Source organism: Lonchura striata, chromosome 33 (assembly GCF_046129695.1).
Source record: "Lonchura striata isolate bLonStr1 chromosome 33, bLonStr1.mat, whole genome shotgun sequence".
Taxonomy (NCBI): domain Eukaryota; kingdom Metazoa; phylum Chordata; class Aves; order Passeriformes; family Estrildidae; genus Lonchura; species Lonchura striata.
In genome coordinates, this window is record NC_134635.1 from 529,032 (window position 1) to 544,203 (window position 15,172).

The window sequence follows — 15,172 nt, forward strand, 5'->3', positions numbered from 1 at the left end:
GAATTCGTCCTGATGCAGCCCCTCCTGGGAAACTCGTGCTCGTCCTCTGAGGCTCCCACATGCAGAGACCTCGATGGCAACTGCAGAAATGAAGGGCTGCGTTGAGTTGTCGAGAAGCAAGAACATAGCCAGCGCCTTGTGTTTGGGAGTCAGCAGCACTTGGAGTTTTGCAGTTGACTTCACTGTGCACTGAATGCCTGGACGGAATGTGCACGTTAAAACAACGAGCTGGGCAAGAGCAGGAAGGAAGCACGGGCAACAGAGATCATCTGGCATCTTGCCCTGGAAAGAGCAGTGTTTTTGGAGTGTGCAGTAAAATCGTGTTTCTGGACAAGGGAGGCATAAGTGCGCTGCGCTCCTAAGCTATCTCCCTGCGAGACACACTGCCCAAGCTTTTCGTTATCATGCAGTCTAATGCAGACGCACACTCCGGCTCTCCGGAGCTGTCCGAAGCCAAGCGCCGGTCGCCGGCGTCTTTCGGCTGAAGCAGCGCTTCGGAGCGTACGGCTGTTGTGTGCGCGAAGCAGCCGCTTCTCCTGCTCCGGGAGCCGGACAGAGCGGTAGCTTGTACGAGGGCGAAGAACGAAGCCGCAGAGCACCGGGCTTCTGCGCGCACCCTAAGGACTGCTAGAGGACCCTGGTGGCCGCTCGCCTGCCTCTTCAATTCCATTCTAGCATCCTTATGGAAGGTGTTCCAGGACAATTTTCCTGAGTTTTGAATTCGTCCTGATGCAGCCCCTCCTGGGAAACTCGTGCTCGTCCTCTGAGTCTCCCACATGCAGAGACCTCGATGGCAACTGCAGAAATGAAGGGCTGCGTTGAGTTGTCGAGAAGCAAGAACATAGCCAGCGCCTTGTGTTTGGGAGTCAGCAGCTGCTGGAGTTTTGCGATTGCTTTCACTGTGCACTGAATGCCAGGACGGCATGTGCACGTTACAACAACGAGCTGGGCAAGAGTAATCTAAAGATCACGGCCGTCAGAAAGCAGCTTATCTATTGCCCTGGAAAGAGCAGTGTTTTAGGAGTGTGCAGTAAAATCGTGTTTCTGGACAAGGGAGGCGTAAGTGCGCTGCGCTCCTAAGCTATCTCCCTGCGAGACACACTGCCAAAGCTTTTCGCTATCATGCAGTCTAGTGCAGACGCACACTCCGGCTCTCCGGAGCTGTCCGAAGCCAAGCGCCGGTCGCCGGCGTCTTTCGGCTGAAGTAGCGCTTCGGAGCGTACGGCTGTTGTGTGCGCGAAGCAGCCGCTTCTCCTGCTCCGGGAGCCGGACAGAGCGGTAGCTTGTACGAGGGCGAAGAACGCAGCCGCAGAGCACCGGGCTTCTGCGCGCACCCTAAGGACTGCTAGAGGACCGTGGCGGCCGCTCGCCTGCCTCTTCAATTCCATTCTAGCATCCTTATGGAAGGTGTTCCAGGACAATTTTCCTGAGTTTTGAATTCGTCCTGCTGCAGCCCCTCCTGGGAAACTCCTGCTCGTCCTCTGAGGCTCCCACATGCAGAGACCTCGATGGCAACTGCAGAAATGAAGGGCTGCGTTGAGTTGTCGAGAAGCAAGAACATAGCCAGCGCCTTGTGTTTGGGAGTCAGCAGCTGCTGGAGTTTTGCAGTTGACTTCACGGTGCACTGAATGCCAGGACGGCATGGGCACGTTAAAACAACGAGCTGGGCAAGAGTAATCTAAAGATCACGGCCGTCAGAAAGCAGCTTATATATTGCCCTGGAAAGGGCAGTGTTTTTGGAGAGTGCAGTAAAATCGTGTTTCTGGACAAGGGAGGCATAAGTGCGCTGCGCTCCTAAGCTATCTCCCTGCGAGACACACTGCCAAAGCTTTTCGCTATCATGCAGTCTAGTGCAGACGCACACTCCGGCTCTCCGGAGCTGTCCGAAGCCAAGCGCCGGTGGCCGGCGTCTTTCGGCTGAAGCAGCTCTTCGGAGCGTACGGCTGTTGTGTGCGCGAAGCAGCCGATTCTCCTGCTCCGGGAGCCGGACAGAGCGGTAGCTTGTACGAGGGCGAAGAACGAAGCCGCAGAGCACCGGGCTTCTGCGCGCACCCTAAGGACTGCTAGAGGACCCTGGTGGCCGCTCGCCTGCCTCTTCAATTCCATTCTAGCATCCTTATGGAAGGTGTTCCAGGACAATTTTCCTGAGTTTTGAATTCGTCCTGATGCAGCCCCTCCTGGGAAACTCGTGCTCGTCCTCTGAGGCTCCCACATGCAGAGACCTCGATGGCAACTGCAGAAATGAAGGGCTGCGTTGAGTTGTCGAGAAGCAAGAACATAGCCAGCGCCTTGTGTTTGGGAGTCAGCAGCACTTGGAGTTTTGCAGTTGACTTCACTGTGCACTGAATGCCTGGACGGAATGTGCACGTTAAAACAACGAGCTGGGCAAGAGCAGGAAGGAAGCACGGGCAACAGAGATCATCTGGCATCTTGCCCTGGAAAGAGCAGTGTTTTTGGAGTGTGCAGTAAAATCGTGTTTCTGGACAAGGGAGGCATAAGTGCGCTGCGCTCCTAAGCTATCTCCTTGCGAGACACACTGCCAAAGCTTTTCGCTATCATGCAGTCTAGTGCAGACGCACACTCCGGCTCTCCGGAGCTGTCCGAAGCCAAGCGCCGGTCGCCGGCGTCTTTCGGCTGAAGCGGCGCTTCGGAGCGTACGGCTGTTGTGTGCGCGAAGCAGCCGCTTCTCCTGCTCCGGGAGCCGGACAGAGCGGTAGCTTGTAGGAGGGCGAAGAACGAAGCCGCAGAGCACCGGGCTTCTGCGCGCACCCTAAGGACTGCTAGAGGACCCTGGTGGCCGCTCGCCTGCCTCTTCAATTCCATTCTAGCATCCTTATGGAAGGTGTTCCAGGACAATTTTCCTGAGTTTTGAATTCGTCCTGATGCAGCCCCTCCTGGGAAACTCGTGCTCGTCCTCTGAGTCTCCGACATGCAGAGAACTCGATGGCAACTGCAGAAATGAAGGGCTGCGTTGAGTTGTCGAGAAGCAAGAACATAGCCAGCGCCTTGTGTTTGGGAGTCAGCAGCTGCTGGAGTTTTGCGATTGCTTTCACTGTGCACTGAATGCCAGGACGGCATGTTCACGTTAAAACAACGAGCTGGGCAAGAGTAATCTAAAGATCACGGCCGTCAGAAAGCAGCTTATATATTGCCCTGGAAAGAGCAGTGTTTTAGGAGTGTGCAGTAAAATCGTGTTTCTGGACAAGGGAGGCATAAGTGCGCTGCGCTCCTTAGCTATCTCCCTGCGAGACACACTGCCAAAGCTTTTCGCTATCATGCAGTCTGGTGCAGACGCACACTCCGGCTCTCCGGAGCTGTCCGAAGCCAAGCGCCGGTCGCCGGCGTCTTTCGGCTGAAGCAGCGCTTCGGAGCGTACGGCTGTTGTGTGCACGAAGCAGCCGCTTCTCCTGCTCCGGGAGCCGGACAGAGCGGTAGCTTGTAGGAGGGCGAAGAACGAAGCCGCAGAGCACCGGGCTTCTGCGCGCACCCTAAGGACTGCTAGAGGACCCTGGTGGCCGCTCGCCTGCCTCTTCAATTCCATTCTAGCATCCTCATGGAAGGTGTTCCAGGACAATTTTCCTGAGTTTTGAATTCGTCCTGCTGCAGCCCCTCCTGGGAAATTCGTGCTCGTCCTCTGAGTCTCCTAGTGCAAAGACCTCGATGGCAACTGCAGAAATGAAGGGCTGCGTTGAGTTGTTGAGAAGCAAGAACATAGCCAGCGCCTTGTGTTTGGGAGTCAGCAGCACTTGGAGTTTTGCAGTTGACTTCACTGTGCACTGAATGCCTGGACGGCATGTGCACGTTAAAACAACGAGCTGGGCAAGAGCAGGAAGGAAGCACGGGCAACAGAGAGCATCTGGCATCTTGCCCTGGAAAGAGCAGTGTTTTTGGAGTGTGCAGTAAAATCGTGTTTCTGGACAAGGGAGGCATAAGTGCGCTGCGCTCCTTAGCTATCTCCCTGCGAGACACACTGCCCAAGCTTTTCGTTATCATGCAGTCTAATGCAGACGCACACTCCGGCTCTCCGGAGCTGTCCGAAGCCAAGCGCCGGTCGCCGGCGTCTTTCGGCTGAAGCAGCGCTTCGGAGCGTACGGCTGTTGTGTGCGCGAAGCAGCCGCTTCTCCTGCTCCGGGAGCCGGACAGAGCGGTAGCTTGTAGGAGGGCGAAGAACGAAGCCGCAGAGCACCGGGCTTCTGCGCGCACCCTAAGGACTGCTAGAGGACCCTGGTGGCCGCTCGCCTGCCTCTTCAATTCCATTCTAGCATCCTTATGGAAGGTGTTCCAGGACAATTTTCCTGAGTTTTGAATTCGTCCTGATGCAGCCCCTCCTGGGAAACTCGTGCTCGTCCTCTGAGTCTCCGACATGCAGAGACCTCGATGGCAACTGCAGAAATGAAGGGCTGCGTTGAGTTGTCGAGAAGCAAGAACATAGCCAGCGCCTTGTGTTTGGGAGTCAGCAGCTGCTGGAGTTTTGCAGTTGACTTCACGGTGCACTGAATGCCAGGACGGCATGGGCACGTTAAAACAACGAGCTGGGCAAGAGTAATCGAAAGATCACGGCCGTCAGAAAGCAGCTTATATATTGCCCTGGAAAGGGCAGTGTTTTTGGAGAGTGCAGTAAAATCGTGTTTCTGGACAAGGGAGGCGTAAGTGCGCTGCGCTCCTAAGCTATCTCCCTGCGAGACACACTGCCAAAGCTTTTCGCTATCATGCAGTCTAGTGCAGACGCACACTCCGGCTCTCCGGAGCTGTCCGAAGCCAAGCGCCGGTCGCCGGCGTCTTTCGGCTGAAGTAGCTCTTCGGAGCGTACGGCTGTTGTGTGCGCGAAGCAGCCGCTTCTCCTGCTCCGGGAGCCGGACAGAGCAGTAGCTTGTACGAGGGCGAAGAACGCAGCCGCAGAGCACCGGGCTTCTGCGCGCACCCTAAGGACTGCTAGAGGACCGTGGCGGCCGCTCGCCTGCCTCTTCAATTCCATTCTAGCATCCTTATGGAAGGTGTTCCAGGACAATTTTCCTGAGTTTTGAATTCGTCCTGATGCAGCCCCTCCTGGGAAACTCCTGCTCGTCCTCTGAGGCTCCGAGTGCAGAGACCTCGATGGCAACTGCAGAAATGAAGGGCTGCGTTGAGTTGTCGAGAAGCAAGAACATAGCCAGCGCCTTGTGTTTGGGAGTCAGCAGCTGCTGGAGTTTTGCAGTTGACTTCACGGTGCACTGAATGCCAGGACGGCATGGGCACGTTAAAACAACGAGCTGGGCAAGAGTAATCGAAAGATCACGGCCGTCAGAAAGCAGCTTATATATTGCCCTGGAAAGGGCAGTGTTTTTGGAGAGTGCAGTAAAATCGTGTTTCTGGACAAGGGAGGCATAAGTGCGCTGCGCTCCTAAGCTATCTCCCTGCGAGACACACTGCCAAAGCTTTTCGCTATCATGCAGTCTAGTGCAGACGCACACTCCGGCTCTCCGGAGCTGTCCGAAGCCAAGCGCCGGTGGCCGGCGTCTTTCGGCTGAAGCAGCTCTTCGGAGCGTACGGCTGTTGTGTGCGCGAAGCAGCCGATTCTCCTGCTCCGGGAGCCGGACAGAGCGGTAGCTTGTACGAGGGCGAAGAACGAAGCCGCAGAGCACCGGGCTTCTGCGCGCACCCTAAGGACTGCTAGAGGACCCTGGTGGCCGCTCGCCTGCCTCTTCAATTCCATTCTAGCATCCTTATGGAAGGTGTTCCAGGACAATTTTCCTGAGTTTTGAATTCGTCCTGATGCAGCCCCTCCTGGGAAACTCGTGCTCGTCCTCTGAGGCTCCCACATGCAGAGACCTCGATGGCAACTGCAGAAATGAAGGGCTGCGTTGAGTTGTCGAGAAGCAAGAACATAGCCAGCGCCTTGTGTTTGGGAGTCAGCAGCACTTGGAGTTTTGCAGTTGACTTCACTGTGCACTGAATGCCTGGACGGAATGTGCACGTTAAAACAACGAGCTGGGCAAGAGCAGGAAGGAAGCACGGGCAACAGAGATCATCTGGCATCTTGCCCTGGAAAGAGCAGTGTTTTTGGAGTGTGCAGTAAAATCGTGTTTCTGGACAAGGGAGGCATAAGTGCGCTGCGCTCCTAAGCTATCTCCTTGCGAGACACACTGCCAAAGCTTTTCGCTATCATGCAGTCTAGTGCAGACGCACACTCCGGCTCTCCGGAGCTGTCCGAAGCCAAGCGCCGGTGGCCGGCGTCTTTCGGCTGAAGCGGCGCTTCGGAGCGTACGGCTGTTGTGTGCGCGAAGCAGCCGCTTCTCCTGCTCCGGGAGCCGGACAGAGCGGTAGCTTGTACGAGGGCGAAGAACGAAGCCGCAGAGCACCGGGCTTCTGCGCGCACCCTAAGGACTGCTAGAGGACCCTGGTGGCCGCTCGCCTGCCTCTTCAATTCCATTCTAGCATCCTTATGGAAGGTGTTCCAGGACAATTTTCCTGAGTTTTGAATTCGTCCTGATGCAGCCCCTCCTGGGAAACTCGTGCTCGTCCTCTGAGTCTCCGACATGCAGAGAACTCGATGGCAACTGCAGAAATGAAGGGCTGCGTTGAGTTGTCGAGAAGCAAGAACATAGCCAGCGCCTTGTGTTTGGGAGTCAGCAGCTGCTGGAGTTTTGCGATTGCTTTCACTGTGCACTGAATGCCAGGACGGCATGTTCACGTTAAAACAACGAGCTGGGCAAGAGTAATCTAAAGATCACGGCCGTCAGAAAGCAGCTTATATATTGCCCTGGAAAGAGCAGTGTTTTAGGAGTGTGCAGTAAAATCGTGTTTCTGGACAAGGGAGGCATAAGTGCGCTGCGCTCCTTAGCTATCTCCCTGCGAGACACACTGCCAAAGCTTTTCGCTATCATGCAGTCTGGTGCAGACGCACACTCCTGCTCTCCGGAGCTGTCCGAAGCCAAGCGCCGGTCGCCGGCGTCTTTCGGCTGAAGCAGCGCTTCGGAGCGTACGGCTGTTGTGTGCGCGAAGCAGCCGCTTCTCCTGCTCCGGGAGCCGGACAGAGCGGTAGCTTGTAGGAGGGCGAAGAACGAAGCCGCAGAGCACCGGGCTTCTGCGCGCACCCTAAGGACTGCTAGAGGACCCTGGTGGCCGCTCGCCTGCCTCTTCAATTCCATTCTAGCATCCTCATGGAAGGTGTTCCAGGACAATTTTCCTGAGTTTTGAATTCGTCCTGCTGCAGCCCCTCCTGGGAAATTCGTGCTCGTCCTCTGAGTCTCCTAGTGCAAAGACCTCGATGGCAACTGCAGAAATGAAGGGCTGCGTTGAGTTGTGGAGAAGCAAGAACATAGCCAGCGCCTTGTGTTTGGGAGTCAGCAGCACTTGGAGTTTTGCAGTTGACTTCACTGTGCACTGAATGCCTGGACGGCATGTGCACGTTAAAACAACGAGCTGGGCAAGAGCAGGAAGGAAGCACGGGCAACAGAGAGCATCTGGCATCTTGCCCTGGAAAGAGCAGTGTTTTTGGAGTGTGCAGTAAAATCGTGTTTCTGGACAAGGGAGGCATAAGTGCGCTGCGCTCCTTAGCTATCTCCCTGCGAGACACACTGCCCAAGCTTTTCGTTATCATGCAGTCTAATGCAGACGCACACTCCGGCTCTCCGGAGCTGTCCGAAGCCAAGCGCCGGTCGCCGGCGTCTTTCGGCTGAAGCAGCGCTTCGGAGCGTACGGCTGTTGTGTGCGCGAAGCAGCCGCTTCTCCTGCTCCGGGAGCCGGACAGAGCGGTAGCTTGTACGAGGGCGAAGAACGCAGCCGCAGAGCACCGGGCTTCTGCGCGCACCCTAAGGACTGCTAGAGGACCCTGGTGGCCGCTCGCCTGCCTCTTCAATTCCATTCTAGCATCCTTATGGAAGGTGTTCCAGGACAATTTTCCTGAGTTTTGAATTCGTCCTGATGCAGCCCCTCCTGGGAAACTCCTGCTCGTCCTCTGAGGCTCCGAGTGCAGAGACCTCGATGGCAACTGCAGAAATGAAGGGCTGCGTTGAGTTGTCGAGAAGCAAGAACATAGCCAGCGCCTTGTGTTTGGGAGTCAGCAGCACTTGGAGTTTTGCAGTTGACTTCACGGTGCACTGAATGCCAGGACGGCATGGGCACGTTAAAACAACGAGCTGGGCAAGAGTAATCGAAAGATCACGGCCGTCAGAAAGCAGCTTATATATTGCCCTGGAAAGGGCAGTGTTTTTGGAGAGTGCAGTAAAATCGTGTTTCTGGACAAGGGAGGCATAAGTGCGCTGCGCTCCTAAGCTATCTCCCTGCGAGACACACTGCCAAAGCTTTTCGCTATCATGCAGTCTAGTGCAGACGCACACTCCGGCTCTCCGGAGCTGTCCGAAGCCAAGCGCCGGTGGCCGGCGTCTTTCGGCTGAAGCAGCTCTTCGGAGCGTACGGCTGTTGTGTGCGCGAAGCAGCCGATTCTCCTGCTCCGGGAGCCGGACAGAGCGGTAGCTTGTACGAGGGCGAAGAACGAAGCCGCAGAGCACCGGGCTTCTGCGCGCACCCTAAGGACTGCTAGAGGACCCTGGTGGCCGCTCGCCTGCCTCTTCAATTCCATTCTAGCATCCTTATGGAAGGTGTTCCAGGACAATTTTCCTGAGTTTTGAATTCGTCCTGATGCAGCCCCTCCTGGGAAACTCGTGCTCGTCCTCTGAGGCTCCCACATGCAGAGACCTCGATGGCAACTGCAGAAATGAAGGGCTGCGTTGAGTTGTCGAGAAGCAAGAACATAGCCAGCGCCTTGTGTTTGGGAGTCAGCAGCACTTGGAGTTTTGCAGTTGACTTCACTGTGCACTGAATGCCTGGACGGAATGTGCACGTTAAAACAACGAGCTGGGCAAGAGCAGGAAGGAAGCACGGGCAACAGAGATCATCTGGCATCTTGCCCTGGAAAGAGCAGTGTTTTTGGAGTGTGCAGTAAAATCGTGTTTCTGGACAAGGGAGGCATAAGTGCGCTGCGCTCCTAAGCTATCTCCTTGCGAGACACACTGCCAAAGCTTTTCGCTATCATGCAGTCTAGTGCAGACGCACACTCCGGCTCTCCGGAGCTGTCCGAAGCCAAGCGCCGGTGGCCGGCGTCTTTCGGCTGAAGCGGCGCTTCGGAGCGTACGGCTGTTGTGTGCGCGAAGCAGCCGCTTCTCCTGCTCCGGGAGCCGGACAGAGCGGTAGCTTGTAGGAGGGCGAAGAACGAAGCCGCAGAGCACCGGGCTTCTGCGCGCACCCTAAGGACTGCTAGAGGACCCTGGTGGCCGCTCGCCTGCCTCTTCAATTCCATTCTAGCATCCTTATGGAAGGTGTTCCAGGACAATTTTCCTGAGTTTTGAATTCGTCCTGATGCAGCCCCTCCTGGGAAACTCGTGCTCGTCCTCTGAGTCTCCGACATGCAGAGAACTCGATGGCAACTGCAGAAATGAAGGGCTGCGTTGAGTTGTCGAGAAGCAAGAACATAGCCAGCGCCTTGTGTTTGGGAGTCAGCAGCTGCTGGACTTTTGCGATTGCTTTCACTGTGCACTGAATGCCAGGACGGCATGTTCACGTTAAAACAACGAGCTGGGCAAGAGTAATCTAAAGATCACGGCCCTCAGAAAGCAGCTTATATATTGCCCTGGAAAGAGCAGTGTTTTAGGAGTGTGCAGTAAAATCGTGTTTCTGGACAAGGGAGGCATAAGTGCGCTGCGCTCCTTAGCTATCTCCCTGCGAGACACACTGCCAAAGCTTTTCGCTATCATGCAGTCTGGTGCAGACGCACACTCCTGCTCTCCGGAGCTGTCCGAAGCCAAGCGCCGGTCGCCGGCGTCTTTCGGCTGAAGCAGCGCTTCGGAGCGTACGGCTGTTGTGTGCGCGAAGCAGCCGCTTCTCCTGCTCCGGGAGCCGGACAGAGCGGTAGCTTGTAGGAGGGCGAAGAACGAAGCCGCAGAGCACCGGGCTTCTGCGCGCACCCTAAGGACTGCTAGAGGACCCTGGTGGCCGCTCGCCTGCCTCTTCAATTCCATTCTAGCATCCTCATGGAAGGTGTTCCAGGACAATTTTCCTGAGTTTTGAATTCGTCCTGCTGCAGCCCCTCCTGGGAAATTCGTGCTCGTCCTCTGAGTCTCCTAGTGCAAAGACCTCGATGGCAACTGCAGAAATGAAGGGCTGCGTTGAGTTGTTGAGAAGCAAGAACATAGCCAGCGCCTTGTGTTTGGGAGTCAGCAGCACTTGGAGTTTTGCAGTTGACTTCACTGTGCACTGAATGCCTGGACGGCATGTGCACGTTAAAACAACGAGCTGGGCAAGAGCAGGAAGGAAGCACGGGCAACAGAGAGCATCTGGCATCTTGCCCTGGAAAGAGCAGTGTTTTTGGAGTGTGCAGTAAAATCGTGTTTCTGGACAAGGGAGGCATAAGTGCGCTGCGCTCCTTAGCTATCTCCCTGCGAGACACACTGCCCAAGCTTTTCGTTATCATGCAGTCTAATGCAGACGCACACTCCGGCTCTCCGGAGCTGTCCGAAGCCAAGCGCCGGTCGCCGGCGTCTTTCGGCTGAAGCAGCGCTTCGGAGCGTACGGCTGTTGTGTGCGCGAAGCAGCCGCTTCTCCTGCTCCGGGAGCCGGACAGAGCGGTAGCTTGTACGAGGGCGAAGAACGCAGCCGCAGAGCACCGGGCTTCTGCGCGCACCCTAAGGACTGCTAGAGGACCCTGGTGGCCGCTCGCCTGCCTCTTCAATTCCATTCTAGCATCCTTATGGAAGGTGTTCCAGGACAATTTTCCTGAGTTTTGAATTCGTCCTGATGCAGCCCCTCCTGGGAAACTCGTGCTCGTCCTCTGAGTCTCCGACATGCAGAGAACTCGATGGCAACTGCAGAAATGAAGGGCTGCGTTGAGTTGTCGAGAAGCAAGAACATAGCCAGCGCCTTGTGTTTGGGAGTCAGCAGCTGCTGGAGTTTTGCGATTGCTTTCACTGTGCACTGAATGCCAGGACGGCATGTGCACGTTACAACAACGAGCTGGGCAAGAGTAATCGAAAGATCACGGCCGTCAGAAAGCAGCTTATATATTGCCCTGGAAAGAGCAGTGTTTTAGGAGTGTGCAGTAAAATCGTGTTTCTGGACAAGGGAGGCGTAAGTGCGCTGCGCTCCTAAGCTATCTCCCTGCGAGACACACTGCCAAAGCTTTTCGCTATCATGCAGTCTAGTGCAGACGCACACTCCGGCTCTCCGGAGCTGTCCGAAGCCAAGCGCCGGTCGCCGGCGTCTTTCGGCTGAAGTAGCTCTTCGGAGCGTACGGCTGTTGTGTGCGCGAAGCAGCCGCTTCTCCTGCTCCGGGAGCCGGACAGAGCGGTAGCTTGTACGAGGGCGAAGAACGCAGCCGCAGAGCACCGGGCTTCTGCGCGCACCCTAAGGACTGCTAGAGGACCGTGGCGGCCGCTCGCCTGCCTCTTCAATTCCATTCTAGCATCCTTATGGAAGGTGTTCCAGGACAATTTTCCTGAGTTTTGAATTCGTCCTGCTGCAGCCCCTCCTGGGAAACTCCTGCTCGTCCTCTGAGGCTCCCACATGCAGAGACCTCGATGGCAACTGCAGAAATGAAGGGCTGCGTTGAGTTGTCGAGAAGCAAGAACATAGCCAGCGCCTTGTGTTTGGGAGTCAGCAGCTGCTGGAGTTTTGCAGTTGACTTCACGGTGCACTGAATGCCAGGACGGCATGGGCACGTTAAAACAACGAGCTGGGCAAGAGTAATCGAAAGATCACGGCCGTCAGAAAGCAGCTTATATATTGCCCTGGAAAGGGCAGTGTTTTTGGAGAGTGCAGTAAAATCGTGTTTCTGGACAAGGGAGGCATAAGTGCGCTGCGCTCCTAAGCTATCTCCCTGCGAGACACACTGCCAAAGCTTTTCGCTATCATGCAGTCTAGTGCAGACGCACACTCCGGCTCTCCGGAGCTGTCCGAAGCCAAGCGCCGGTGGCCGGCGTCTTTCGGCTGAAGCAGCTCTTCGGAGCGTACGGCTGTTGTGTGCGCGAAGCAGCCGATTCTCCTGCTCCGGGAGCCGGACAGAGCGGTAGCTTGTACGAGGGCGAAGAACGAAGCCGCAGAGCACCGGGCTTCTGCGCGCACCCTAAGGACTGCTAGAGGACCCTGGTGGCCGCTCGCCTGCCTCTTCAATTCCATTCTAGCATCCTTATGGAAGGTGTTCCAGGACAATTTTCCTGAGTTTTGAATTCGTCCTGATGCAGCCCCTCCTGGGAAACTCCTGCTCGTCCTCTGAGGCTCCCACATGCAGAGACCTCGATGGCAACTGCAGAAATGAAGGGCTGCGTTGAGTTGTCGAGAAGCAAGAACATAGCCAGCGCCTTGTGTTTGGGAGTCAGCAGCACTTGGAGTTTTGCAGTTGACTTCACTGTGCACTGAATGCCTGGACGGAATGTGCACGTTAAAACAACGAGCTGGGCAAGAGCAGGAAGGAAGCACGGGCAACAGAGATCATCTGGCATCTTGCCCTGGAAAGAGCAGTGTTTTTGGAGTGTGCAGTAAAATCGTGTTTCTGGACAAGGGAGGCATAAGTGCGCTGCGCTCCTAAGCTATCTCCTTGCGAGACACACTGCCAAAGCTTTTCGCTATCATGCAGTCTAGTGCAGACGCACACTCCGGCTCTCCGGAGCTGTCCGAAGCCAAGCGCCGGTCGCCGGCGTCTTTCGGCTGAAGCGGCGCTTCGGAGCGTACGGCTGTTGTGTGCGCGAAGCAGCCGCTTCTCCTGCTCCGGGAGCCGGACAGAGCGGTAGCTTGTAGGAGGGCGAAGAACGAAGCCGCAGAGCACCGGGCTTCTGCGCGCACCCTAAGGACTGCTAGAGGACCCTGGTGGCCGCTCGCCTGCCTCTTCAATTCCATTCTAGCATCCTTATGGAAGGTGTTCCAGGACAATTTTCCTGAGTTTTGAATTCGTCCTGATGCAGCCCCTCCTGGGAAACTCGTGCTCGTCCTCTGAGTCTCCGACATGCAGAGACCTCGATGGCAACTGCAGAAATGAAGGGCTGCGTTGAGTTGTCGAGAAGCAAGAACATAGCCAGCGCCTTGTGTTTGGGAGTCAGCAGCTGCTGGACTTTTGCGATTGCTTTCACTGTGCACTGAATGCCAGGACGGCATGTTCACGTTAAAACAACGAGCTGGGCAAGAGTAATCTAAAGATCACGGCCCTCAGAAAGCAGCTTATATATTGCCCTGGAAAGAGCAGTGTTTTAGGAGTGTGCAGTAAAATCGTGTTTCTGGACAAGGGAGGCATAAGTGCGCTGCGCTCCTTAGCTATCTCCCTGCGAGACACACTGCCAAAGCTTTTCGCTATCATGCAGTCTGGTGCAGACGCACACTCCTGCTCTCCGGAGCTGTCCGAAGCCAAGCGCCGGTCGCCGGCGTCTTTCGGCTGAAGCAGCGCTTCGGAGCGTACGGCTGTTGTGTGCGCGAAGCAGCCGCTTCTCCTGCTCCGGGAGCCGGACAGAGCGGTAGCTTGTAGGAGGGCGAAGAACGAAGCCGCAGAGCACCGGGCTTCTGCGCGCACCCTAAGGACTGCTAGAGGACCCTGGTGGCCGCTCGCCTGCCTCTTCAATTCCATTCTAGCATCCTCATGGAAGGTGTTCCAGGACAATTTTCCTGAGTTTTGAATTCGTCCTGCTGCAGCCCCTCCTGGGAAATTCGTGCTCGTCCTCTGAGTCTCCTAGTGCAAAGACCTCGATGGCAACTGCAGAAATGAAGGGCTGCGTTGAGTTGTTGAGAAGCAAGAACATAGCCAGCGCCTTGTGTTTGGGAGTCAGCAGCACTTGGAGTTTTGCAGTTGACTTCACTGTGCACTGAATGCCTGGACGGCATGTGCACGTTAAAACAACGAGCTGGGCAAGAGCAGGAAGGAAGCACGGGCAACAGAGAGCATCTGGCATCTTGCCCTGGAAAGAGCAGTGTTTTTGGAGTGTGCAGTAAAATCGTGTTTCTGGACAAGGGAGGCATAAGTGCGCTGCGCTCCTAAGCTATCTCCTTGCGAGACACACTGCCAAAGCTTTTCGCTATCATGCAGTCTAGTGCAGACGCACACTCCGGCTCTCCGGAGCTGTCCGAAGCCAAGCGCCGGTCGCCAGCGTCTTTCGGCTGAAGCAGCACTTCGGAGCGTACGGCTGTTGTGTGCGCGAAGCAGCCGCTTCTCCTGCTCCGGGAGCCGGACAGAGCGGTAGCTTGTACGAGGGCGAAGAACGAAGCCGCAGAGCACCGGGCTTCTGCGCGCACCCTAAGGACTGCTAGAGGACCCTGGTGGCCGCTCGCCTGCCTCTTCAATTCCATTCTAGCATCCTTATGGAAGGTGTTCCAGGACAATTTTCCTGAGTTTTGAATTCGTCCTGATGCAGCCCCTCCTGGAAAACTCGTGCTCGTCCTCTGAGTCTCCGACATGCAGAGAACTCGATGGCAACTGCAGAAATGAAGGGCTGCGTTGAGTTGTCGAGAAGCAAGAACATAGCCAGCGCCTTGTGTTTGGGAGTCAGCAGCTGCTGGAGTTTTGCAGTTGACTTCACGGTGGACTGAATGCCAGGACGGCATGTGCACGTTAAAACAACGAGCTGGGCAAGAGTAATCGAAAGATCACGGCCGTCAGAAAGCAGCTTATATATTGCCCTGGAAAGAGCAGTGTTTATGGAGTGTGCAGTAAAATCGTGTTTCTGGACAAGGGAGGCATAAGTGCGCTGCGCTCCTTAGCTATCTCCCTGCAAGAGACACTGCCAAAGCTTTTCGCTATCATGCAGTCTAGTGCAGACGCACACTCCGGCTCTCCGGAGCTGTCCGAAGCCAAGCGCCGGTCGCCGGCGTCTTTCGGCTGAAGCAGCGCTTCGGAGCGTACGGCTGTTGTGTGCGCGAAGCAGCCGCTTCTCCTGCTCCGCGAGCCGGACAGAGCGGTAGCTTGTACGAGGGCGAAGAACGAAGCCGCAGAGCACCGGGCTTCTGCGCGCACCCTAAGGACTGCTAGAGGACCCTGGTGGCCGCTCGCCTGCCTCTTCAATTCCATTCTAGCATCCTTATGGAAGGTGTTCCAGGACAATTTTCCTGAGTTTTGAATTCGTCCTGCTGCAGCCCCTCCTGGGAAACTCTTGCTCGTCCTCTGAGTCTCCGACATGCAGAGAACTCGATGGCAACTGCAGAAATGAAGGGCTGCGTTGAGTTG